This window comes from Siniperca chuatsi, linkage group LG4, assembly GCF_020085105.1.
Source record: "Siniperca chuatsi isolate FFG_IHB_CAS linkage group LG4, ASM2008510v1, whole genome shotgun sequence".
Classification (NCBI taxonomy): Eukaryota; Metazoa; Chordata; class Actinopteri; order Centrarchiformes; family Sinipercidae; genus Siniperca; species Siniperca chuatsi.
This window is the reverse complement of record NC_058045.1, coordinates 704,039-731,894: the sequence shown is the minus strand read 5'-3', so window position 1 is coordinate 731,894 and position 27,856 is coordinate 704,039. Positions and strand designations below refer to the sequence as shown.

Genomic DNA, 27,856 nt, shown 5'->3' with positions numbered 1-27,856 from the left:
ATGCATGAAAAAACTCTGTGCAAGTGCAAAACATCCTGATCGAGTGTCAAGGGATCGCAGTAAATAGTTCCAACCAGGTATGTAAACAAAATGTGCATTCCAAAGATTAAAAGAAATACCTTGACAATTAAAACTTTTGCTTTAATATCATAAGTGATAACAAAAATCCCCAATATCACCTCAAATGTCTTTTGTAATGCCAAATTATTGGTGTATTTACTGTTTTAATGGGCTGCTATTTAAATACAAGTTTTTGTTATGTTTCTCAAGGGTCAATGGCACGCCACAAAAAATCCTGATCAACAAGAGGATTGTCAAAGATGTGGAGAAGCTGAGCTATCACTACCAAACATCATCCCTGGAGGCCTTCCACAGCTTGATCCTGCGCTTTGCACCCATGAATGGTGGTAGTTTTCCCTTTTATGGGAATGCTGTGCAGGTAATAAAACTAATACATTGAGTAACATCTTACACCACAGCTACTATCTAGTGGCTAATAAGTCTAACAACAAAATCATGTTATGGGTCACTTAATTTTGCAATTCTATTTTTGTAAGTTGTACCCTGCAGTCATGTACTACAATGAAAATGCGGATCACAAGCAAGCCACGACATCTGCAGGACAACTGGTATTCAAGGTTGTGTTCCCCAAGTCCAAGAAGGGTGAGGGGACCGCAAGGCCAGTAAAAACAGACCCTACATACAGTTAGTTGTAAAATACTTTTGTTATTACTAATAAAGTAACATAAATAATAACACTTTCAATATGTACAAGTAAGGTAAACATTGTAAATTACTTTTATTGTTATTACAAATATAGTAACATAAAGAGTAACAATTTCAATATGTAAGTAATATAAAAAATACATACATAAGGCCACACTATAAATATGTACAATTATGGTGGATTCTGAAAAGTTATAAACACTTCAGTTATTATTTGTATGCACTATTTCACAGAATATGTGGAAGAACTGATGAAGCTTGTCTTCGAGGAGGTGTTTGCGGACCCAATACCATTTGTTGAGGTGTTGAAGATGATCCTCATCACCAAGGACCTGGCATCCCCAAGGACCTGGCATCCCAGTACGAGAGACCCTCAAAGGAGGAAGTGGTTGCCTGCCATGTGTTCCACTTTAGTCAAGGGGCAGTCGGAACCCTACATACTGTCCATCCAGATCAGGAAACTCTAGGTATGAGATAACTTCTGTTATGAATTGGCGCTATAAAAATGAATTGAATTGAAAAAAAATTTGAATATGTACTACATTCCTTTAAATTAGCTGTAATTAAACCTCTTCTTAAAAAGCCAACTCTTGATCCAGGGGTTTTAACCAACTATCAAGGTATATCTAACCTTCCCTTTCTCTCTAAGATCCTTGAGAAAGCAGTCGCCATTGACCATTACATCCTATTACACAGACTGGAACATTTAATCAGCATTAAAGGAACCACACTAAGCTGGTTTAAATCCTATTCATCAGAACTATCTCAGTTTGTACATGTTAACGATGAATCCTGCATGGATGCCAGAGTTATACACAGAGTTCCACAAGGTTCTGTGCTTGGACAAATTATATTCACTTATATATATATATATATATATATATATATATATATATATATATATATATATATATATATACACTGTGCATCACACAACAGTGATGCACAGTGGCTGGCGACTCTGAGAAAGGACCACAGCAACCTCCTGAACAGAATCCAGTCACCATCACAGCGGCAGACATCCAAGAAAGAGTCTCAGGTATGAAGAACTAGACAGCACCGGGCCCTGACAGGATCCACGCCTACTGGCTAAAGAAGCTCACTGCACTCCATGAGCGCCTAGCAGCACAAATGAACCAACTGCTAAGAGATGGGACGCACCCTGAATGGCTTACCGAAGGGCATACAGTCCTGATCCTGAAGGATCCCGCAAAGGGTACAGTCCCATCCAACTATCGGCCAATAACCTGTCTCTCCACAACATGGAAGCTCATGTCAGGCATCATCGCGGCTAAGATAAGTGGACAAATGGATCAATACATGAGCAAAGCACAGAAGGGCATTGGCAGAGGAACCAGAGGAGCCAAACACCAACTCCTGGTTGACAGAACAGTCACCCAAGACTGCAGAGCCCAACACACCAACCTGTGCTCTGCCTGGATTGATTGCAAGAAAGCATATGACTCAATGCCGCACACATGGATCACTGAATGCTTAGAGATGTACAACATCAACAGGACTCTAATACACTTCATTGCGAACTCGATGAGGCTGTGGAAAACCACCCTTGAGACCAATGGCAAGCCACTTGCACAAGTATCTATCAAATGTGGCATATACCAAGGAGATGCTCTGTCCCCACTGCTGTTCTGCATAGATCTGAACCCCCTCAGCCAAATAATCAACAAGACTGGCTATGGATACCGACTCAGGAACGGGGCCACCATCAGTCACCTCCTCTACATGGATGACATCAAGCTATACGCTAAGAGCGAGTGGGACATCGACTCACTGATCCACACCACCAGGATCTACAGCTCTGACATTGGGATGTCATTCGGGCTTGAGAAGTGCAGTTGAATGGTGACAAAGAGAGGGAAGGTAGTCCACACAGAAGGGGTCTCACTCCCAGAAGGAACAATAGCAGACATTGAGGATGGGTACAAGTACCTTGGAATACCACAGGCAAATGGCAACCTCGAAGAGGCAACAAGGAAAACGGCAACGGCCAAATACCTCCAACGAGTGAGGCAAGTCCTAAGAAGTCAGCTCAATGGCAAGAACAAGGCCCAGGCGATAAACAGCTACGCCCTGCCAGTGATCAGATACCCTGCGGGAATAATATGGTGGCCAAAGGAAGAGATACAGACCACAGACGTTAAGACGCGAAAGCTCCTCACCATGCATGGAGGGTTCCATCCCAAATCCAGCACCCTGAGACTGTACGCTAGCCGTAAGGAAGGCGGCCGTGGACTAGTGAGTGTGAGAGCCACTATCCAGGATGAAACATCCAAGATCCACAAGTACATCCAAGATAAGGCCCCAACAGATGACGTACTCAAGGAATGTCTCAGGCAATGGGGAACAGAGGAAGACGTGCTGGAGGAAGGACCATCATGGGAGGACAAACCCCTACACGGGATGTACCACCGGAACATAACTGAAGTGGCTGATATCAAGAAGTCCTACCAATGGCTAGAGCGGGCTGGATTGAAGGACAGCACAGAGGCACTCATCATGGCTGCACAGGAGCAGGCCCTGAGCACCAGAGCAATAGAGGCCCAGATCTACCACAACAGACAAGACCCAAGGTGTAGGCTGTGCAAAGAGGCCCCTGAGACAATCCAGCACATAACTGCAGGGTGTAAGATGCTGGCAGGAAAAGCATACATGCCAAGCGCCATAACCAAGTGGCTGGCATAGTGTACAGGAACATCTGCACTGAGTATGGACTGGAAACCCCGAGGTCAAAGTGGGAAACACCTCCAAAGGTGGTAGAGAATGACCGAGCCAAGATCGTGTGGGACTTCCAGATTCAGACTGACAGAATGGTAATGGCGAACCAGCCTGACATCGTGGTGGTTGACAAACAGCAGAGGAAAGCCGTTGTGGTTGACGTGGCGATACCAAGCGATGGCAACATCAGGAAAAAGGAACACGAAAAACTAGAGAAGTACCAAGGGCTCAGAGAAGAGCTGGAGAAGGCCTGGAAGGTGAAGGCAACAGTGGTGCCCGTGGTCATCGGAGCACTCGAGGCAGTGACCCCCAAACTGGAGGAGTGGCTACAGCAGATCCCTGGAAGAACACCAGACATCTCGGTCCAGAAGAGTGCAGTACTGGGAACAGCAAAGATACTGTGCAGAACCCTCAAGCTCCCAGGCCTCTGGTAGAGGACCCGAGCTCGAAGGATGAGACCACCCGCGGAGGGTGAAGGACAAAGTTTTTTTTTTATATATATGCTTCCTTTATGCAATATTATTAGGAAACACTACATAAACTTTTTTCAATTAACATTTTTATGTGGATGATATGCAATTATATCTATTGATCAAGCCAGATGAAACTAATCATTAGCCAAACTTCAAGCATGCCTTAAGGACATAAAAACCTGTCTCAAAATAATTCTGAAAAACTAGTCCATCCATTTGTTACTTCTAGGCTGGATTGTTATCATGCTGCCCCAATAAGTTCCTTATGACTCTCTAGTCAGATCCAGAATGCTGTGGCATGTGTACTGACAAGAACTAAGAAAAGAGATCATATTTCTCCAATATTAGCTTCTCTGCACGGTTTTCCTGTAAAATCCTTCTCCTCACCTACAAAGGCCTCAATGGTCAGGCACCATCATATCTTAAAGAGCTCATAATACCTTATTACCCCACTAGAACACTGTGCTCCCAGAATGCAGGGTTACTTGTGTTACTTATCAAGCTCCTCTCCTGTGGAATCAGGTCCCAGTTTGGGTTCGGGAGGCAGACACCATCTCCACATTTAAGAGTAGGCTTAAGACTTTCCTCTTTGATAAAGCTTATAGTTAGGGCTGGCTTGGGTGAGTCCAGAATTATCCCTTAGTTATGCTGCTATATGCCCAGACTGACGGGAGACTTCCCATGATGCACTGAGCTCTTCTCTCCTCCTCCCCTCTCCATCTTTATGCATATTTATCCTATTAATGCATGTTACTAACTCAACATCTTCACTCTCCCGTAGTTGTGTGCTTTCTCGTCTCTCCTATTTTTGCCTCCGGAGCTGCAGAGACCGATCTTATTACTTTATTAATATTACCACTACCATTACATTACTATTTTAAAATTCTAGGTGGAATTGGCATTGTGCTTCCCTCTCCCCCAATATAATAATAATTGTAGTAGTGGGTGTGGAGCAGGAACATGGAGGCAGTAGGTGGCCCGCAATCATAGATCTAGACTCTACAGCTCCGGAGGAAGCAGTCTAGGCCTATAGCAGCATAACTAAGGGATGGTTCAGGACTCACCTGTGCCAGCCCTGATCATATGCTTAAAACTGCTCTTAAAGGTGTAGATGATGTCTGCCTCCCAAACCCAAACTGGGATCTGACTCCATGTGTCTGTCTTGGCGTGTGGAGGACTCCTAAAGAGTCTCCGCAATGGAGGAGAGTTGTTGCTCATGCTGGTGTAGAGCACTAGCCTGTGCCGCTATCACCTGCCTGAGAGTCTGCGTTCATTTCTGGCCAGATTATACTGTTATGCTCACTGACACAGAACAGGCAAAAAACCCTTAAGCACAACTCGTTAGCTAAAACTCGTTAGGTAAAATGTCAGTCTAAAAAGATTTATTTCAGTAAACAGGCAAGTGTAAAAAAACCCATTAGATTAATCAGAGAAAGTCAAACTTAACCGATAGGGATCAAGCAGATAATCAGAGTCCAGGGAATCAGGCAGAGGTTCAGAAATCAGCTAATGAATGCTGGAAAGCTTAGTGAAACGCGAAAGACAATCTGGCAACTGAGAAAAGGAATGGGCCAGTATGTATGGGGCTGGATCTAATCAGAGGGAATGTGAAGCAGGTGGGTGAGGGAAAGGGGAGCAGGAGGGAGTGTCAGGTTCTGAAATTACATGAGAGTTAGTAAACATGAAAAGCAAATGAGTACACTGAATGAATGAATGTATCCTGGGGGATCAGGGAAGATTCAGGACAATCATTACACTTGTCTTTTTATCTGTGAAGGTAATTATAGACTAGTCTATGATTATGTGATTATAGATACCACTCTCATACCTGTATGCTAAATATAAAGCTGGGAGATGGTTAGCTAAGCTTAGCATAAAGAAACGGGGGGCAGCTCACCTGTTTCTCATCATTATTATTATTATTATTATTATTATTAAACGTGTAGTACTGCTTCTGGAACACTTCAGTTCACAGTACATGCTGCTGTTGTTGCATATTAAACCGATCAATATGACAGCAGATCAGCCATAGTCGCTACTCACTATTATTATGTTTCTATTATGCTTCCAGTGTAGCTTGAGGGTAATTCTCCTTTATCAGAGCTGCTGTGAAAATAAGAATCAGGACATAGCTTATCTTAGATTCGCTTTTATCCCTTATAATGGAAATACATGGATCTGACCATAAGTGAGGCACACATACATTTTAAAATATCTGGTTCCCCCACATTGACATGAAAAGTTGACACGTCTGATAAAAAAATAAAATAAAATTCAGAAGATCTTGGTATCTTTCCAAGCAGTGAGACTGGACTTTAAACCATTCTAAGTATGACTTCATGAACCCCTTCATATCAGTGTCTCTGTCACTGGGGTTAGGCCGTATTACATTTACATGACTCACTATGCCCCTTGGCAATAAGCCTTACCGTAGGTAGAAGGGCTTTCAGACTACTAAATAATTCACTAATCACAAATCATAGTACAGATTTCATACCACATGCTCCAGTTTCATATTTTGTTTTGGTAAAAACCTGATATAGGTGATATTGGTCCTCTGAGGAGCTGCCTCCTACCCCATGTCTGCCCCAGTGTCCCTCTCTCTGATGTCTGTCATTCGCCTGTTCTGCCTTTACTTTCCTCCTCACTCTCTTTTCCTGCATAGTCTTTGGCCATGATAATGTGAGAAAGTAGTTCAGCATGTTGTTCTACAGATTTGAACATGAAGTGGCAAATGATTAGTCTTTTTACTTGATAAATGAGTTAATCAAAACTGTCATCAATTAGTTTTCTGCTGACTGGCTTGCTAACGACTGATCCTTTTAGCAGTAAATCTGAGTGAAATTTCTTTTGAAAAACTTTTTTGTTACTCATACAATAATAATAATAATAATGACAATAACAATAATGCTAATACTACTACTACTAATAATAATAATATAATCAATAATTATTATTATAATTATTACCGAAGGAGAAGGTGGGTGAGGTAGGAGGGGGTCTGGTTATGGAGGGCTTTGTGAGTGGAGAGAAGAGAGCAGGTGGGACAGGAGTGAGAGGTCTGGATGTACTGGAGTTTAATGAGGACCTTGGATGATGTACCATAAAGAATCCTATTGCAGTAGTCGAGTCTGGATGTAATGAAAGTGTGCATCAGAGTTTCAGTAGCACAGAATGAGAGGGGTGGGCAGAGGTGAGAGTGGAAGTGGAAAAAGGTTTTGGTAATGATATTAGTGTGGTGTTTGAGTGAAGCTGTTGATGGGGAGGCAGAAGTTGTGTGTCTTTTGGTGAGGGCTTTGGGACCAATGATGATCATATCTGGTTTGTCACAGTTAAGTTTAAGGAAGTTGGTTTGCATCCATGATTTCTTTTGGTGGGGTAATTGGTTAGTAAAATGCTAAATATAATTGATTTCACACCTTAGCAAGTCCAAACTGAGAAGAAATGTAATCTGTCTCAGAAATGTACTCAATACAATCTATATGTGGGTTTTAACGATTTGGTGGCAAATGACACAAAGCACAATAATAGGTTGTTTATGTTGTTGTTCCCCATATTTTTTATTGTGTGTATTGTTTTACTCAGTAAATCATTTTTTAGAAGTGTATAAACGTATATAAAATAAATAAATAAATAAAGTTATTATAATAATGTTGCTATATTGATGGACTTTGCCATACCTATCCATGAATTTATGCTACAAATGACCTGATCAACAAGTGAACAAAGTCCATTTATTTTCTTTAAAGCTGAGTAATCAGAGACTCTTGACCAGTTTACAGACTTTTGATAAGCTTGTGAGATGAGAAAAGCTGGCCACAGTCCAACAAGCCCTCCAAAATAATTGACAAAATTGCCATTGCCAAGTCTGAATTACCAACTGACCATTACAACGTGTCCATGAAGCTCCAGGCTTAACTGTGTGTCAACTGGTTGGTGCTAATTTACGTGAAAAATTTGAGAATATACACTAAAGCACCACATCACCTGAAATGATAAGGGCCTTAAGGTGGGCCCTGCTTTATTATCTGATTTTGAGGCTCTGTCTTGAGTATGAGAATGAGGGTTTTATTGGGGCCCAGCAGCCCAACCTTTAGCAGGTTCATTCAGCTATGGCCACTACCAACAGCTTTATTTGCAACATTGACAACTAACTAACATTGTCATTATCAATATGATTCAATTCAATTCAATTTTATTTATATAGCGCCAATTTATAACAGAAGTTATCTCATTGCACTTTTCCTATAGAGCAGGTCTCTCTGGGAGAGATGGAGGCACAATGCAAATACCACATAGAATTTTTAAAATAATAGAAATGTAATTGTAGTATTAATATTAATAAATTAATAATAAGCTCTGTCGTAGCCTGATCTGTTCTGCCCGACCCAGTAAATTGTGCAGCGCTGCTGGGTAGAACATGCATCAAATGTAAATGCATGGTAGGCTACAGAATGAATTAAAATAAAACACAGCATGCAAGAGACATATAATGTTTGTTTATTTATGTGTGTACATGTACACACACCTTAGAATTCACCATGGAAGTGTCATAAAGCTTTTAAAAAAAGTTGTAATTCCGACTTGAAAATTTCCATGAACTGTATTACTGTGTACAAGTCAGAAACTGGTAATTAACTACGATATAAAATGAACTTGACATTAACTAATTCAGTCACAAGAGGTCTTTGTCTGGTAAACATAAAAAAGGTGGTATTGGGTATTTACAAATGACTAATGCTGTTGTTCTTTGTGTGAGGACTCTCCAACAGTCATTAGCCAGCAAGCCATCCTTGTTCTCTAACCAATGTGATTTCTACTCAATTCTACTCTAACAGTAGCTCTTCCTGGCAAATGCAACAGATGAGAAGTCAATTTCAGCAATTCAATACTTCCCAGTTCTCTGCTACATCTAATTTTAAGAATACAGGAATAAATATCCCAGAACAACTCTTGTAGATAGCTTGTGATCATCGCTGTTCTGTTATAACTCCCATAGAAATTTAATGAGATTCAGGGCCTGATGATGGTGAAGGTAGTCTGTTGGTTTGACAATAATAGGAATTTTATGGCCCGATTGCCTAAAAATCTGCTGTGGATATACACCCACTGACCTTTATTTATTTATTTTTTATTTGATTTAAATCCTCGGAAACCCATTGAGGGAGAACCCTCATTTACAATGGTGACAGATATACAACAAGAGCAGACACAACTAATATCATCAAAGAAAGCTAGGAGGTAGCAATAAAATGGGCCAAATTCTTTCCAGCCTGGCTAATCCACCAAACGGAACCGTACGCTAAAGCAACTAATTTACGGACTGGTAACAATGAGCATATACATAACTGGGCATAATATAGCATAGCAGAGTACACGGCTAAGCACAGGACTCTGTTACTTTTGTGAATGTATATGTATTTATTTGGTTCATTGAGTTTTATTATTGTGATGTGCTTCCCCTTGTAGACACATGCTAAATTGATGTTAGTTAACATTATGCTTCACATAGACAGTCTTTGCATGCTAACTAACTCTCTTAACTGGGCACTTTTATCATACACCGATCACTCAAATACACTCCAATTTGACCTTTAACAGAGCCACATTCTTTTTCAAACATGGCCTTGGCTGCCATTTTGAATTAACTTTCTTTATCTAACCATGCAACCGCTACCTCAGCCGCCAATTTGAATCCAAGCAGCCATTTTGGATCACCCACACACACACACCTGCATAAAGTGCATTTAGAGTTAGTCTTCATATTGTGTGTTTTTACCCAGAAGTAGCTGATTTTAGATCTGAGGGAGCTGGCTTCAGGATATTTTGAGGCTGAACATTAACAGTTAAGAGGTTCCTGGGACAAGCACCAGATTGCTTGACTGCAAATCTCCTAGGACATCTATAAGTGATTATCACAGGGATGCTAAAAATGTCTGTGTCTGGTCTGACTCCGATACAAAAGTTGTCAGTGTTAGATGTGGAACAAAACAAATAAGAATTGGTATGGTGGCCCGGAGGTGAAGAGGTCATTGGGGACAAAGAGGAGCAATCAGTGACAGCTGTGCAGACCTGAGCTGTTGTCAGTCAGTGATGTGAGGCTGTAGTAACTGCATCAAAACTATTTGCTTTCCTGACTTCTCAAACAAGTTTTAATAATGTTGTAAACATGGGCAAAATCTGTTATTTTCCAATTTCACCCACAGTAGTCAAGCAGAATATTTATAGCTTGAGGGTAGGCTGGTAGTGCAGCAAATGCATTGTGGGTCCTGCGGTTTTTGTGCATACCCTTACTCTCTTACACATATTCACAAACACACACAACCTGAAACAGTAGCTGTATTGGTGAATAGGCCTGTGGGATTGAACAGTTAAAAGACCAATTAACTGAGCTGATCAATAAAGCTCCCTCCTGACTAACCTAATTAACTGCTACTGTAACGAGAGATGTTACAGCTCTGGGCGTGTTTACTGTGCAGTTAAGGGGACAGCTGGCAACTCTGGGATGTGTTTTAAGAGAAAAAATACTTTTTACTTACTGTATGAAGACTGAACAAAAACGACTTTGATATTTAAAGGTGTTGTGCTCTGTGGGTTCTTAACAATGCATAACCTGTTATCTGAGGATCCGCTAGATTCTGTGTAATTTGGGAGACAGCATCTCTTTTCTCATCCCACACGCTCCACACTTTCTGTGTGGTGATTATGATGGCATGACAACCTATGTAAAAGGCTTTAGTCTTTCATCAAAAAGACACAGCATCTAATGTTCAGCATCCTCTTTCTATTGGCTTTATGATTGCCGGGTTCACAACTGCAGCCTTTTCACTGCTGCATATGCTGTTCTCTGCAGAAACAATGCTGGACCACTGCTACCCGAGGTCATACTGGGCTTTTTCAGGGATATACTTTTTACAGTGAAACTTACTGTCTCAATTTTTGTCTGACTAGCAACAGAGTGTAGGTGGTAATGTGATGTTGTGCTGCTGGTTCATCTGTCTGTTTCTCCAGCACTATGATCATCTTCAGGGAAAGGTGTACTGTACTCTGTCATCAACGTAGTTCTCAGTGCACAGCGGAGCTCTGGACATCTGGGTCTATATTTGTCAAGCAATAAGTTTCTGCACAGAAAACTTCTTGTAACTGATTGTAGGTGTGTCCTAGTTCCATACTACACACTAATTCTGTGTTTTGTGTGTTCATGCCAGAAAAATGACTAAATAAAGTATGCTCAAAAAAGTCAGTATACATACTAAAAACACTTGATTTTGAGTGCACTCTTGATGGAAACTATTCTCCCACAATGTAGTGCTAGAGGAGCTTCCACAGGTGCAAAATATTTAAACGAATTGTGGATGGTAGTAAAACAGCTTTGTGAACAGCCCATAAAACAAAGAAATAACACTTAAATCCTCATACATTTCGATGTGAAATGTAATTTACAACAATTGATTGACATTCATTGTTTCGTTTAAGTAAAAAGTAAAATAAAATTATTAAGTATGTAGATATTAGCCATGCTAATGGTGTGGCTCTATGGATGGCAGTGTTGGTCTGTCCATAACATGGATTGCCATGAAATTTGGTTCAGATATATTGAATATAGATATATTAACCAGAGAATAAATCTTAATGACTTTGTTGATCCCCTAACATTTCCACTAGTGCCACTAGCAGGTAAAAATTTTCACTTATCTGGTGACATGTCTCGATATCTACTGGATGGATTGGCAAAAAAATTGGTGCAGACATTGAATAATGAATTTGGTGATCTTCTGACTTTTAATCTCACACCATCATCAGATCTAAATTTAAATTTGTCCAATAGGACAGGTTTAAAAAGGTTTTTGAAGGTTTATGACTATATACCTGCAAAAGTGTGTACAGTCAAAATTGTGACTAATTGTTTTGCACCTCAAAGCTCCAATACCATGTATAAAAATAAGATCAAATATGGGTCAGTTAGGGCAGATTTCCTACTCTTGAGATGCTTGACGCTGTAAATACATGTATGGACATGACCAACCAAGCAAACCAATATACCATATAGGTGTTCTTCAAGAACCTGCGCTGTCTGGGCTAAAAATACACACAAAGACAACTGGGACAGAATTGTAATGTTCAACACTAAAATCTCTTCATGAGAGTGCTTCAGGGTGAGACTTTCTTTTAAAAAGGTACTGGTATTTATATATTATAGATTACTGGTATTGGACAATTTCCCCAATAAAACTGTAACAAATGGGAAAGTAGCTACAGGAGCGAGCCGACACAGAAGTTTCCCCCTTCTGTCCTATCAGCCACATCTGTTGCCATCATGATTTCCCACATCTCTCCCTCCATCTTTGCCACTGGAAGCAGGAAATATATGAAGGTCAGTGCTGGAGCTGATTGGTCTCTGTAGAATTGATTGAACCAATCAGAGAACAGATTGGCAGGGTCGAAGGGTCAGTGGTGGTATCAGATGATGGCTTTTTCTGCTGTCTGCCTGTCTGTCTTTCAAGTTTTCTCCCTCTATTGTGTTGCATCTCTGCTTTTCACTCTCATTTATTTTGTCTCCATTTCCCAGCTTCACTGTGAAATTCATTTGGTTCTCATCTGTCTTTCTCAGCATCTCTTTTCTCATCCCACACTCTCATCCACACTTTCTGTGTGGTGATTATGATGGCATGACAACCTGTGTCATAGGCTTTAGTCTTTAGTCAAATGCTGGACCACTGCTACCACTGCTACCCGAGGTCATACTGGGATTTTTCAGGGATATACTGAATTTTTTACAGTGAAATTTACTGTCTCAATTTTTGTCTGACAAGCAGCAGAGTGTAGGTGGTGATGTGATGTTGTGCTGCTGGTTCATCTGTCTGTTTCTCCAGCACTTTGTTATAGAGCAAGAATCTTGGCCAGTTTGCTATGAAATTTGTGTGTCCCAAGAGAATGATTCCTAATGTTTTTGATGAGCCCCTGATCTTACCTGTTGTGCCACCAAAACTTACACTTACACACCCAGAAAAATATCTAAATCTAATAGGTAGATTGCCATTAAATCAGTTTTGGACTCTCTCTAAACTACATTGTGCACTGACTTTTCTGGACTGAGATGTCTGGTGTTGTTCCCTGTTCCAGGGATCTGCTGTAGCCACTCCTCTAGTCTGGGGGTCACTGCCCCGAGTGCTCCGATGACCACGGGCCCCCCTGTCGCCTTCACCTTCCACGCCTTCTCCAGCTCTTCTCTGAGCCCTTGGTATTTCTCTGGTTTCTCATGTTCCTTTTTCCTGATGTTGCTATCACTTGGTATTGCCACGTCAACCACAACAGCTTTCCTCTGCTGTTTGTCCACCACCACGATGTCTGGTTGGTTCGCCATTACCGTTCTGTCAGTCTTTATCTGGAAGTCCCACAGGATCTTGGCTCGGTCATTCTCTACCACGTTTGTAGGTGTTTCCCACTTTGACTGCAGGGTTTCCAGTCCATACTCCTTGCAGATGTTCCTGTACACTATGCCAGCCACTTGGTTATGGCGCTCCATGTATGCTTTCCCTGCCAGCATCTTACACCCTGCAGTTATGTGCTGGATTGTCTCAGGGGCTTCTTTGCACAGCCTACACCTTTGGTCTTGTCTGGTGTGGTAGATCTGGGCCTCTATTGCTCTGGTGCTCAGGACCATTCGACTACACTTCTCAAGCCCGAATGACATCCCAATGTCAGTGCTGTAGATCCTGGTGGTGTGGATCAGTGAGTCAATGTCCCACTTGCTCTTAGCGTATAGCTTGATATCATCCATGTAGAGGAGATGACTGATGGTGGCCCCATTCCTGAGTCAGTATCCATAGCCAGTCTTGTTGATTATTTGGCTGGGGGGAGGTTTTCCACAACCTCATCGAGTTTGCAATGAAGTCTCTTAGAGTCCTGTTGATGTTGTACATCTCCAAGCATTCAGTGATCCATGTGTGTGGCATTGAGTCATATGCTTTCTTGTAATCAATCCAGGCAGTGCACAGGTTGGTGTGTTGGGTTCTGCAGTCTTGGGCGACTGTTCTGTCAACCAGGAGTTGGTGTTTGGCTCCTCTGGTTTCTTTGCCGAAGCCCTTCTGTGCTTTGCTCATGTACTGATCCATGTGCCCACTTATCTTAGCCGCGATGATGCCTGACATGAGCTTCCATGTTGTGGAGAGACAGGTTATTTGCCGATAGTTGGATGGGACTGTACCCTTTGAGGGATCCTTCAGGATCAGGACTGTATGCCCTTCGGTAAGCAATTCAGGGAGGCTAGCATTTGCTAAATCAAAACAACTCAACCATATCAGGCTAATTAACAGTCCCAAGCTTGACATATCGTCATATAAGCCGCTACTGTAAGAGATTCTTAAAGGGACAGTTCACCCCAAAAATTCATATTTTTCCTCCGCCAAAAAAATACATTTGAAAAACTCAACAGCATTGTCTGTTTTTCAGAAATCGTGACCTGGTTACTCAAGATAATCTACAGACTATAATTTTCTTTCTACCAATAGTTCCTACATGAAACTGCTCACAACAAGGTCCTCGAATGTAGTTTTTTGGTGCTTTGAGCACCGTGAATCTATCTTTGATAGACCCCCCCCCCAAATTTCAAAAATTCATTGAATCTACACACAGCGATGTTTGCCAAAAGTGACAAGTTTGCACATCTGTATATATTGAAAGATCAGAATATTGCACGGTTAACAGTAAAAGGGACAAGTAGAACATTTCACATGCCAACATAAACCTGACTATAAAGTGTTCTGGGATCATGTAAAGTTCCACCAATATAGCATGTAACTGCTCCTATATAAAATAGACTTGCCTCATTTGTCCAGCCGTGATGTTTAGCCTGCGAACATCTAGGGCTTATTGGAAATGGTGTTCATTAAACACTCAGTGATCAAATTGCATTGAGTTACAGAAGGTAGTGGAACAGGAGCTAGACAGGAAGTAATGTCAGGAATTTGGCTCTCTAAACACACTCCTCCAGTCTTATTATACAAGTATTAGTACAGTGTTGAATATCGGTCAATCCATGTTGAAGTTGCATGTGTTTAGTACAGTTTAGAGTATGTTTATCTATAATATATAAATTGGACCAGGACCACTATGGAACATTATGGGGCTCCAGGGGTTAGCAATGACGACATGTTATGAAGTAACGTAAAGGACAGGGCCCCAATGGAAAAAGAGTTTCCAGATGTGTCTTGGGGGTCCAGAAAAGTAAGAAACATATTTTGAAGGTAACCAAGAAGGGTAGCTCCAACTAAGGTTAAAGGTCAATGTCTAGAATGGTATATATATGTTAAGCTTTTCTTGGTTCTTTGAGTATTCCTTGTAATGCTCCTCAGCTGATATTAAATCCTGCCTGACTGAAGATTGACTCGTGACTCTGTGTGTGTGTGTCCTGTCTTGTCATCTCTCGGCAAAGAATCTTACCCATCATACAGTAAAATCTGAGTTTGAGTTTCAATACAATAGCTAAGTTCTAAAATTGTATTTGAAATTTGCCAGTTAGACTCTCAAACAGCATGTCTGGCTGCTGTCTGTTGTAAAGCTTTGTGCCAGGAACAAGAAGCACAGAGAGATGATGTACTGTAACCACTTCGTATCGGATTTATCATTACAGGGTTTAGGAGTGGTTGGGAATATGCCATTTTAGCTCTGGAGCAATTATTCAACATGGGCATGGGATTTTAAATCAGGTTTTACAGCAACAATTGTGGCGTAGTATTTAACCTAATCCAATGCCGCAAGTAGAAAGAACACAAGACTCCCTTTATTGTAATCGGGGAACCCTAAAAGTATTGGAAGCAAAAAGCAAAGGCAAAGTCATTATTTGGCCCTAAAGCTCAGTTGACTGTATGTATAACATACAGAAAGTCCAGGAAGTTTAATCATGGTGTTACTAAAAAAAAAAAAAAACATGCAAAGCAGAATTTTCAGTTCATAATGTTGGAATGTGATATGATTGCTGTCAAAGACAAGACATATTTTCCACACATTAAGATAAGAGTTCTGAGTCCCATTTGGTGCTGGGTCTGTGTGAAAGAAGAACTTTAAAAACAATGTGTGACTGTATTACTCGTAATGTAACACTATATTTGAAAGATCATTATTCCAGAAACCACACACACCTTGAATAGTCAGTACAAATTACAGTGAGAAAAAAAAAAAAAAACAGGAGCAAGTGTTTACCCTTAAAGCCAAGCGAAAATTTTAGCTGCAAGACTTATTAGGGACAAATGCAATGCAAGTGCACATGGGAAATTGTTACAGACTTGACTGACCCAAACGCAGAACACGGACCAGGGAAGTGTTGGTAAGAAAAGAGTTTTATTGCAAAGACTGATGAGCTGGTGGTTGGCTGGTGGGTGGTGATCCTGGAGCACAGGGAGAGTGGAGTCAGTACACAGGAAAATACACAAGGAAGTTAAATTCGCAATACTCGGTTTATAAGGCCTGAGTTGTATCTACCACGGAGATTGAACAACAATCTGGGGAGGAGTGACTGGAGACCCAGAGACAATATACTGCAGGAGGATGAGCTGCTTGCTGGCAGGTGTGTGAGCAGACCAGGGCCAGGAGTCAGGGAGGAAAACCATGCCAACACCCACAAAGATACACACACGGGAATACTGAAATACAAGGAAAGGGAAAAACACAAGAGAACACAAGTGAAACTACAAGGGCCATAATAGAAATGCAGTTTACAATTGTAGTTCCTAATTTCCATTATATAGGGGAAACTCCTCAAATACAACATATCACAAAAATTATAATATCAGAATATATTCAATTCAATTCAATTTTATTTATATAGCGCCAGATCAGAAGTTATCAACAGAACAGAAGTTATCTCATTGCACTCATATCAACACAGTAATCAATCAGGAAATTAATGGAAATACATAGATATATTTGGTGCCTCTAACAAGTTATAAGCACAAACAAGAACTGCTTTGCAAAGGAAACATGAATGAAACAGTTTTTTTTCTTTTTTTCTGGTTATGTTATGCAATCTTTCTTTGACTAATTGAAATTTTCATGTAAACCAATTTATCTGCCAACTCACTTCCTATATTTCACTTTGAATATTTAATAAAATAAATAAGATACACAAGTGTGAATACAAGATACAATGATTTGGTAAATGTGCTATTTTTTGCAGTGAGATATATTCTGTAATGTGCTTGCTCACTCCTGCACAAACAAACACAGAAATCACTAAAGCTGATTGTTCTCCATGCAGTTTAGAACTACACTATCACTCGTGCACATGCACATGATTCAGACACAGAAACTGCACACGTTCAAGAACTCCACTGCACACACATGCATACGCACTGATGTGTACGCACACACACACTCACACACACACACACACACACACACAATAATATCAGAGCATTAATAATTAAAATGCTTTTCCAAAGTTATTGATGTCTATGGCTGGCAAGCTGGCTCCCTGAATACACTCCTGTACCACAGTACTAAGTGTCTGTGTGTGTATGTGTGTTCATTTGTGTGCCTGCCTGTGTGTCTGTGGATATGTGTTTCTAGTTCATGTCTATGTGTGACTGTCTCACTATTCACACAAGTAAAATAACTTAACCACATACAAAGCTGGATTAGTGATTTTAGAGAACACCACTTCACATCAACATGATCTGTGCAACATACCCTGATAAAAGGGAGAAGTGCTGAAGCAGGTTTACACACAACTGCAATATGATGAATCAGATGAAACTTAAATGATCCAGAGGGAAAGCTGAATCTTTGCAGCACCCAAGGACATAGTACAGAACTCAAAAAACAACTACTGTGTCTTTGTCTCACTAATACTCAGTTCTTATTGGCTTGGAAGAATGTGGACTAAATTTAGATTAAAATAATCAACTGGGTTGCACCAACAAGGATTAGATTAGGTTTAGATATAATCTATTAGTTGATCCCAGATCATTTTATATTCTATGTGGCATGATTCAGTTTCAAACTCAGATTTATTAAACCTCAGATCATTGGTTTGATCAAAAATGTATGTTTTGTTTGTCAAGTAAACTGCACAAATCACAGAAGTAATGGGTGGAAAATGTTCAACATACAGTATACCTTACAGCATAGAGTATATTAATATGAGCATCCTTACAAGCATGCAGAGTTTTTAGTTTACACACGGGACTTCTCTATTGGATAGATGTGTATACTATATTTAAAAAAAGAAAATCAATTAAATCCATTATGCTTATAGTTACAATGGTTGTATGAATGGCTGTGCCATCAAATGCACATCAGTTCCATTGTGATGATATGAATATTAAACAAAAAATGAATGTAAAGGTGAATAACGTATGCTCGATGTTGCATGTTTCAAACTTTTCCAGTTGTAGTCATACGAACAAAATTATTTATATATCATAGATCTTGTCAGTACAATTGATGACTAAAGTTGCTTTTGTCTTTTAACACTCTCTGGGGATGACTTACTTGCTTGCAACACAAAGTTCTAAATATGTTTTTGACATTAAAGTTTACATTTTATAAAGTTGTAGAAAAAAGTTTCAGTAGTCGTCTGGACACTTTAACATTTTATATAGTTATGTTGCTGTTGAGTTCTTGGTAATAATCAACAACCCCATCATCCCCTGCTGATACATTATGTCCATTTCATGCTATGGGGCAGCAAAATCGAAGCTGATATATCTTTGAATGGATATCATCCCGTCAGAGTGATCCACATCTGATGAGATAGAGTTTCCTCCCCGAACACACCTATTTAGCTGTTGTGAGGGAGGATCCTTCATCATATACTGTTTTTGTTTTACATTAGCTGTTGATCTCAGAAAGGGCACAGGCTCCTTTTAGCACTCTTCTTTCTTTTAGAGCTGTTGGATATTGGCCTTTTTCCAACATGTTCTGTGTGCCTTTGGCACTCTGCAGGTTGGTTGAAGTCAGCTGGGCCTCCCACATCATAGTAGGCTAATATGTAACATCAAGTAATCTTAGGCATGTTTAATTGATTAATATTAAGGTTAAGACAACAAGAGATCAGTTGAAAATATTCTTGGCAATATGTCATTAAAGTCTTAAGCAAGGACTTACACTACTGAAACTGTATCCCACATTATCACAGATGCTATCCCAAAATATTATGGATGTCCTGAAAAAATAGTTTTGTTAATACAGAAAATGGTGATCCATACTTTGTATGCATCATATTCATTTCTTTACTTTCAATTCAATTCAGTTTTATTTATATAGCTCCAATTCATAACAGAAGTTATCTCTTTGCACTTTTCCTATAGAGCAGGTCTAGACCGTACTCTTTATAATATTATTTACAGAGACCCAACAAATCCCACCATGAGCAAGCATTTGGCGACAGTGGCAAGGAAAAACTTCAGCTCAAGCTCAACCAGAAACAGACTCAATGGTGGGCGGCCATCCCACTGCGGGTTGGGTTCAGAGAGAGAGAGAGAGAGCAGGAGGTAAGAGAGCATACAGTAGCATAATGCAAATTCCACATAGAATTTTTAGATAATAATGTAATGGTAGTAATAATATTAGTGTTAATAAAATAATAATAGTAATAATAATGATAGGAATAATAATGATAATAATAGTAATAAGACTAATAATAATAATTGTAGTAGCAAAATCAATCAGACATCATTCAATGATGTTTTAGCAATAAAGCCAAAAAAAGTAACAATTTAAAACAAAATGTAGCAAGTTTGAAGGAGCTACCAGCCGCACGCACAGCAGTTGTCATAGTATAAGGGCCCTATTAACCCATATTCAGCTGCAAGGAGACCATAACACTCCAGGAAAATGTCATGGCTGGTTTAACATGCAGATGTTAAAGACAGAATTCTGTCTCCAGGATCATTAATCACTAATTGTTACATCATAATAATAACTGCATGTACTACGAATTCTAAAGACATCATGTGTTGGCTTAAAATATTAAGATAATACAAAATCCTATGAAAATTATATTGTGAGGATTCTGCACCACTAAAATTGCTTTGGTTTGAACTGGTGCTGTGGTTTGTATATTGTTTGGCAATAAACTGTTGCTTGGGCCACAATTTATTACTAAACAAAACATTGCATACAGAAACAGTTCCAGGCTGTCACTGCCAAGCTCTTTGGATTCAGTCACTATGGCCCGATATCCACTTGCCATTTCAAGTGTCTCATATTTAGATAAAACCGAGATGTGATTTAAGACACTTTCATTTACACTCAGCCATATACTGCATCTCTGTTGGTCAGATCATAAATCTGGTTGCAATCCGTCTTCTTGACTACATGTAAATCAGGGTCGGCCCACCTCCAGTCCAGAAAGAGGTGATAATAAGCTGGTAACTGCCAACACTGCCAGCGTTATGTGAATGATACCCAATTATATCTATCGATCAATCCAGATGAAACTAACCAGTTAGCTAAACTTCAAGCATGCCTTAAGGACATAAAAACCTGGATGACATGCAATTTTCTAATTAACTCTGACAAAAGTGCCACAAACACCTCAGAGACACATTACCTAAAGATATATTTGCCAAAGATGGCATTGCCTGGCCTCCAGTACCACCGTAAGGAACCTTGGAGTTGTCTTTGATCAGGATTTATCCTTTAACTCTCACATGAAACAAATTTCAAGGACTGCCTTCTTTCACCTATATAACATTGCAAAAATCTGGCACTTCCTGTCTCAAAATGATGCTGAAAAACTAGTCCATGCATTTGTTACTTCTAGACTGGATTATTGGAAATCCTTATTATCAGGCTGCCCGAATAAGTCCCTTAAGGCTCTCCAGTTGATCCAGAATGCTGTGGCATGTGTACTGACAAGAACCAGGAAAAGAGATCATATTTCTCCAATGTTAGCTTCTCTGCACTGTTTTCCTATAAAATCCAGAATAGAATTTAAAATCTTTCTCTTCACCCACAAAGCTCTTAATGGTCACGCACCATTGTGTCTTAAAGAGCCCATACTACATTAATACCCCACTAGAACACTGCGGTCCCAGAATGCAGGGTTACTTGTGGTTCATAGAGTCTCCAAAAGTATAATGGGAGCCAGAGCCTTCAGTTATCAAGCTCCTCTCCTGTGGAATCAGGTCACAGTTTGGGTTCGGGAGGCAGGCACCATCTCCACATATAAGAGTTTGGAAGGCTTAAGACTTTCCTCTTTGACAAAAGCTTATAGTTAGGCCTGGCTCGGGTGAGTCCTAAACCATCCCTTACTTATGCTGCTATAGGTCTAGACTGCCATGAGAGTTCCCATGATGCACCTCTTTCCTGTCTCCTCCTCTCCATCTCTATGCATTCTTATCCCATTACTGCATGTTACTAACTCTACATCTTCCCTCTCCCGTAGTTTTGTGCTTTCTCATCTCTCTCCTCTCTCCTTCTGTCGCTTTCAGCAGGTATTTCTGCCTACAGAGCTGCAGAGACTAGATCTGTGGTTGTGAGCCACTTGCTGCCCCTGTGTTCCTACTTGACAACTGCTACTACAGTTGTTGTTATTGGCTTTGTTACTATTATTGTCATCATTATTCCTATAACTATCATTCCAATTATTATTACTTTATTAATATTAATATTACCACTACCATTACATAGTTGCTATTTTAAAATTTCTAGGTGAAATTTGCATTATGCTTCCCTCTCCCCCACCCCCCTTCTCTCTCTCTCGCTCTCTCTCTCGCTCTCAAAAGCTAACACAGCAGCGGCGAATGGCCGCCCACCATTGAGTCTGATTCTGCCTAAGGTTTCTGCCTGTTAAGTTTTTTCTTGCCACTGTCGCCAAGTGCTTGCTCATGGTGAGATTTGTTGGGTCTCTGTAAATAATAATATAAAGAGTACAGTCTAGACCTGCTCTATAGGAAAAGCACAATGAGATAACTTCTGTTATGAATTGGCACTATATAAATAAAATTGAATTGAATTGAATTAAGTTTTCTTAAGGACTACAGTCGTTTTTGAGCATTCTTTACCAGGGTGGACATGTGTGATGACCATGACAGGTGCTGTTTGCCAGGAACCTAAAACCTGCTTCACCTCAGCTCCAGTGATGTAGACAGGAGAGTCTTTGTCTCCTTTTTTCTAAAATCAACAATCAGCTCCTTCATTTTGTTGATGTTGAGCAGTAGGTTGTTCTCTGTATACCACTCTGCAAGATTGTTGATTTCCTCCTGATATGAATTCTCATCTGTGTTTGAAATCCGGCCTTCTCTCACTTTCCACCCTCTGAATCATTTAGGTTTAGGAGTTGGGTTTAATCACAGTGAGTGACATCCTAGTGGACAGGGCACAAGTATCTGGGCATCCTCGCTGTTTATTATTATAACTATTCATAAACTGTGCTGTGCCTGAAAAACCTGTAATCCTACCACAGTGTACAGTAGCACTTCTAGATCTGCTGCAGCTAAAACACTGTGAATTTCAATTCGATAATTCTGGCCCATGATGGTAGTGTCATCCACAAACTTCACAACAGAGTTGTTTCCATGTCAGGGATTGCAGTCATGGGTGTACAGCGTGAACAGGAGGGAGCTGAGCACACAGCCCTGGGGGTCTCCGAGTACTAGAGTGGAGGAGGTGTGACCGACAATCCAAACTTTCTGGGGTCTGTTTGTGAGGAAGTCCAATATCCCCTTACAAAGTGTGGTAAGCCCAGGGTGCTAAGTTTTCAGTTTCATGGGGGAGATTGTATTGAATGCTAAGCTGAAATCAACAAACAACATTCTGATGTAGGTGTTGTTCTCAAGGTGTGTAAAGACTGAGTGGAGGGCAGTGGCGATGGCATCCTCTGTGGATCTGTTGGTTCTGAATGCAAACTGGTGAGGGTCCAGGCTGACTGGGATGTTGTTTTTGATGTGCTGGAGAACCAGTTTCTCAAAGCACTTCATCAGAATGGGGGTGAGAGCCACAGGGCGGTAGTCATGTAGACTAGGCACTGCAGACTTTTTAGGTACAGGGACGATGGTGAGTGTCTTGAAGCAGGTGAGACAGCGACATGTAAAAAATGTTATCCACTAGCTGATTTGCACATGATCTTAGTACATGGCCAGGGATGTTATCAGGCCCAGCAGCTTTACTCATATTCACTCTCAGCAGGAATCTCACATCCACTGTGGATACTTACAGTGGCTGGCCTTCTGGAGGCAGAGTAGAGTTGGCAGCTTTGTTGAGGAGATCAAAGCGATCATAAAATGTGTTCAGCTCATCTGCCGATGTGGCCACACACATGTTGGGGGCGCTCCTGCTTTTGTAGCCTGTGATAGTCTGGATTGCTTGCCACATGTCTTTGGTGTTGTTGGTGTTGAGGTCTCTCTCCAGTCTCTCCTGATGCCTCCGCATCTCTGAACATGGTCCAGTCTGTGCACTCAAAACAGTCCTGTAGAGCTGCTTTCATCTGTCCACACTTTAACACGTTTTTCTGATGGTTTGACACTTTTCCTCAACTGGGAGTAAATTGGTAGGAGAAGCAGGGAAATATGGTCTGATTGACCGAAATGGGGGCAAGGGAGAGCTTTGTAGCTGAAAAATGTTTGTGTACACATGGTCCAGGATATTTGTTCCCATGGTGGGGATGTGAACATTCTGGTGGAATTTAGGTAAAACAGTTCTGAGGTCTGTTTGATTAAAATCACCAGCTACAATAAACACCAATAACACTATCCAGATGTTTTATCATGTGACTGCTGATGACCTCATACTATTCCTGTAGTGCAATTTTTGAATTTGCGTCTGGGGGAATGTAAACAGCAGCAACAAAAACACTGGTAAATTCTCTGGGCAGATAATATGGTCGACATTTTAATAAAAAATTCTAATAAATAAAAAATCTAACAAACATTGTCCATCAACTTTGACTACATTTGAGCGCCAAGCATCACTGATGAAAACACAGTGTCAACCTCCCCTTGTCTTACCGGAGTCTTGTGTTCTGTCGTCGCATAACATGTTCTGCCCATTAAGTGCAATAGTTTGATCCAGAATGTTGTTGTAGAGTTAGGTCTCTGTAAAGATGTGGGCACAACGGTCTTATTTCATCCATTTTATTTTCCTGCAACCAGACATTATCCAGAAGTAGGCTGGGTAATGGTGTAAAAGCTGGGCTAGCTTAGCTCTTATCCTGCTTCTCTTACCCCTGTTCCTTGGGTGATCGCACCGCTTGCAGTGACATTTGGTCATGCTGGACTGGCTTCGGTGGTCGGAAGATTATAAATTAAAACAAAAATGTAGTGAAGTTTGAAGGAGCTACTGGCCGCCTCATCTGCACGCATTACCATCACCATGGCAAAGATATTGAACAATCGATTTGGTAGAGACATTTAAACAAATACAATTTCTATATATTTGAAGGACACCTACAACTTAATTGACAACAATCAAAACCAACTCACCTACGACTATAGTAGGAGTAAAAAGGATCGGGTTTTCATTACACAAAGTGTACTCAAGAAAAGAAAGGATCACCACACAACAGACTGTATCATTATACTAAAGGTATGCAGAATGTGTGCAAGATCTGTCAAAATATAATATAATATACTATCTAAAACATGCCAACTCCATTACAACATTGATTCTTTACGAAACAAGCCTGGGGAAAAACAAAAATCAAAACATTCTGAAGCTCAGACTATTTACAGGCGAAGGCAATTTCAGCAAGACCCAACTGCATACAGATGAAAACATACTATGGGTAGAATCCACTATTTCTGTTCCATGGTTGTGAGTAGTAGACATAAATAGACTATTTTGACAGGAATTGTTTGGGTCACAGGGCGTACCGAATCGAGGAAATCACATACTGAACTGAATGTCCTGTACTGAACTGTTCGGGACAATTACTCTTACCGTTACATCCCTGGACTTAGAACTAAATAAAGATCAACCTTTCAAAAAATCCTGTCAGGAAAAAGGACCACACTGTGGATTCCATTCCCCAAAATTCCCCTCACTAAAAACTCTGATAACAATTCCAGCAACAATTAAATATCATAACAATGCAGTGCTGAGGGAAAACTGTTTACTGAGTAATTAAAAATAAAAAACAGAAGTATTTTAGAAAATGAAGTCTTCACAAAATATAACACATAACATACACGTTCAGTACAGCAATATAGCTCAGAATGAGATATATATTAAGTATAGTATGAGCTTAGTATAGTATAATGGAATATATATTTAATGAATAATAATAATAAAATTCAAGTGTATTATTATATATAATAACATACAATAGATACCATATATGAATTGTGTGTAAGTCCACTGGAGGCAATGGAGAGGGAAAGTAGTGTGAGTGACTCAAGTGTCCCTGACGCTCTGTAGGAACCCTCATCCTCCTCTCCGTCTCTGACTCCAGTCTGTCCAATTCCAGCTCGACCACAGAGCTGGCTTTCCTTACCAGCTTGTTGAGTCTGCTGGCCTCAACAGCCTTGATGCCACCACCCCAGCACAGCACAGCGAAGAACAGTGCACTGGCTACTTCAGACTGGTAAAAGATCCGCAGGAACCTGTTGCACAGGACAGTTGGCGTGAGGAGTGAGAGAGAGTCTTGTGAGACCAGTTTAGTTTTTGTTAATTTGGACCACAAGGTACCTGTATGAGTCCACCCTCTCTACTTCCTGTCCCTGAATGAAAACTGGGAAAGGGGGCTTCCTGTTCCCCTGGTAGTCCACCACCAGCTCTCTGGTCTTGCTGATATTGAGCTTCAAGTGATTGTTGTTGCACCACATGACGAAGCTCTCTATCAGTTCTCTGTACTCGCCCTCGTTGTCTTTGTTATTGCATCAAAAAATGGAGGAGTCATTGAAAATCTTTTGAAGGTGGCAGGAACCAGAGTTAAAACAGACTTCTGAGGTGTAGAGAAAAAAGCCAGATCAACTGATCCTTGACTTAGACATTTGGCTTCAGCCTGCAGTGATATACAGTATGTAATGCTCTCACAAGTACAATGATTGTAAGAACTCTTACTAGAGACTCTTCCCACAAACGAAATTAAGCCATGGCCAGATGCAGTTGATGAATACATTGACATCAGCAAGCTACGGAGCCCCCTAATGGACATGGTGAGAATTTTTCTGAGGACTACTTTTGCATTCCCTCACAATATGTTTTGTGTTACCTTGCAATACTTTTCTTCTTCCTTGCCTTCTGAGCCATATGTCTACTTGGAAGGTAGTGTGAGGTAGAGCACGGTTTAGGCCTGCTCTATAGGAAAAGTGCAATGCGTTAACTTCTGTTATGAATTGGTGCTATATAAATAAAATTTTATTGAATTGAATTGTGGAGATTCTCAAGTTAATGCATTTAGCATTGTTAGGACACCTCACCTTATATGATGTCCATTGCAAATAAGCTATCAGAACATTATCAACGTTCTGGGTAGGAGCTGTATGTATAAGGTCTTCTACCAAAACCTGTGTCAGCATTGAAGGTTACTTTATTTGTTTTGTGCAAAGAACAGAGGACCCTGTGCAAAAACACAAAAAGCTTTCCAACTTGCGTTGGTCTGCATTCTTGATGTATCTCTGCAAGTGGTTCAATGCTGTCTGCTCTTTCTCTGACAGAACCACAGACTCTGTTTGCAGCATTTCAGTCAGTAGATTCAACTACACATCTGTAATTCCACCTCTGGAGACATCTCTTTTTCCTCAGTGAAACCCCTCTGGGGTCCAAGTGCAGTACAGCCCTACTGCACCCTAACCCTAACCCTTGACCCAGTAAATGTTCACAAATGAAACTGACAGCATCCTGCAGACTACTGTACTGCTTTCTTCTGGAGAGAACTCTTCGTTTAATTTTACTTTCATTATTACATAAGCATGCATGCCTTGAGCAGTAGTACTATATCAGCATACTCAACGCCCAGTTCAAAGTAAAATTCAATGAGCTGATATACTGTGGTGTTGCGCTGGGAGTAGCTGATCGGAAATAGACATATGAAAGCGTGTACAGGACTATATTCAAATGATAATGTAAACTTGAAAATGAAAATGTAATTCCACAGTAGTTTTATAATTTTCCACATATGTATATGTTAATTAAGTAAAAATGAAAATGAAATAATCCAGTTTTCATTTTCACATACTGGTATTGGCGTTCTACGACTATATTAAAACAAAAATGGAAAAGCTGTTTGACATTTAATTTTCAAAGTTGTAACCCGCTGTACAGTGGACAATGTTCCAATGTTAAAATTTGAAAATGAAAATGCAATATAAACAATGTAACCTGATTTTCCATTTATGCAAGCAATATTTAAGTCACAATGGAATGGAATGGAACAATTTGAAAATGAAAATGAAAATTGCATTTGACATTTCATTTTCAAAGACTTAACCTGCTGTACAGTGGACAATATTCAAACGCAATAAGTGAAACAGCGTACCCAGTTGATTGCATTTGCATTTACATGTCCCCACTCTCTTTTGGGGTAAACATGAAAATTTAATCTGTCAGTGCTCTCATCAAGGCGGGTCTTCACTTAGGACTTCCCTTCCTTGAAAATTTGCTGCTTTGTGGCAGAAATGTGAGAAGGTGGCCGGGCCTCACTGACTACTGGATTACTGTATAACAACTGTACTTTTTAACTGTATTCAGGGATTTTGATGAAACTAGCGATATGGGGCACTGAATTTGATGAATTTGCAACATCACAGTCCTCCGACTGCTCTGCCTCAACTCTCTCCGATCATGAACTACAGTACACCCTCCTGTCCCCGCCTGAACCCGCTGTGTTTTCGTCTTCAGGCGTCAGAGTCTATTTTATTTATTTAACTGACATTTAATCAATACTTTGATCAATAATCAGTTCTGCCCTCTTCATGCAGATGCAGCTCCAGCGAACCCACCATCAGTCCTCCCTAGTCCTATCCAACTCTCAGTTGAAG

The 27,856-nt window shown here is 40.4% G+C and overlaps 1 long non-coding RNA gene across 1 annotated transcript; it reads left to right on the top strand.

Annotated features, from left to right (window-relative positions):
* On the top strand, positions 1-27,856 carry LOC122874980. The gene is made up of 5 exons (XR_006377718.1): positions 1-77; positions 271-439; positions 558-663; positions 961-1,193; positions 27,797-27,856. It is a non-coding gene; the product is annotated as an uncharacterized LOC122874980 (long non-coding RNA).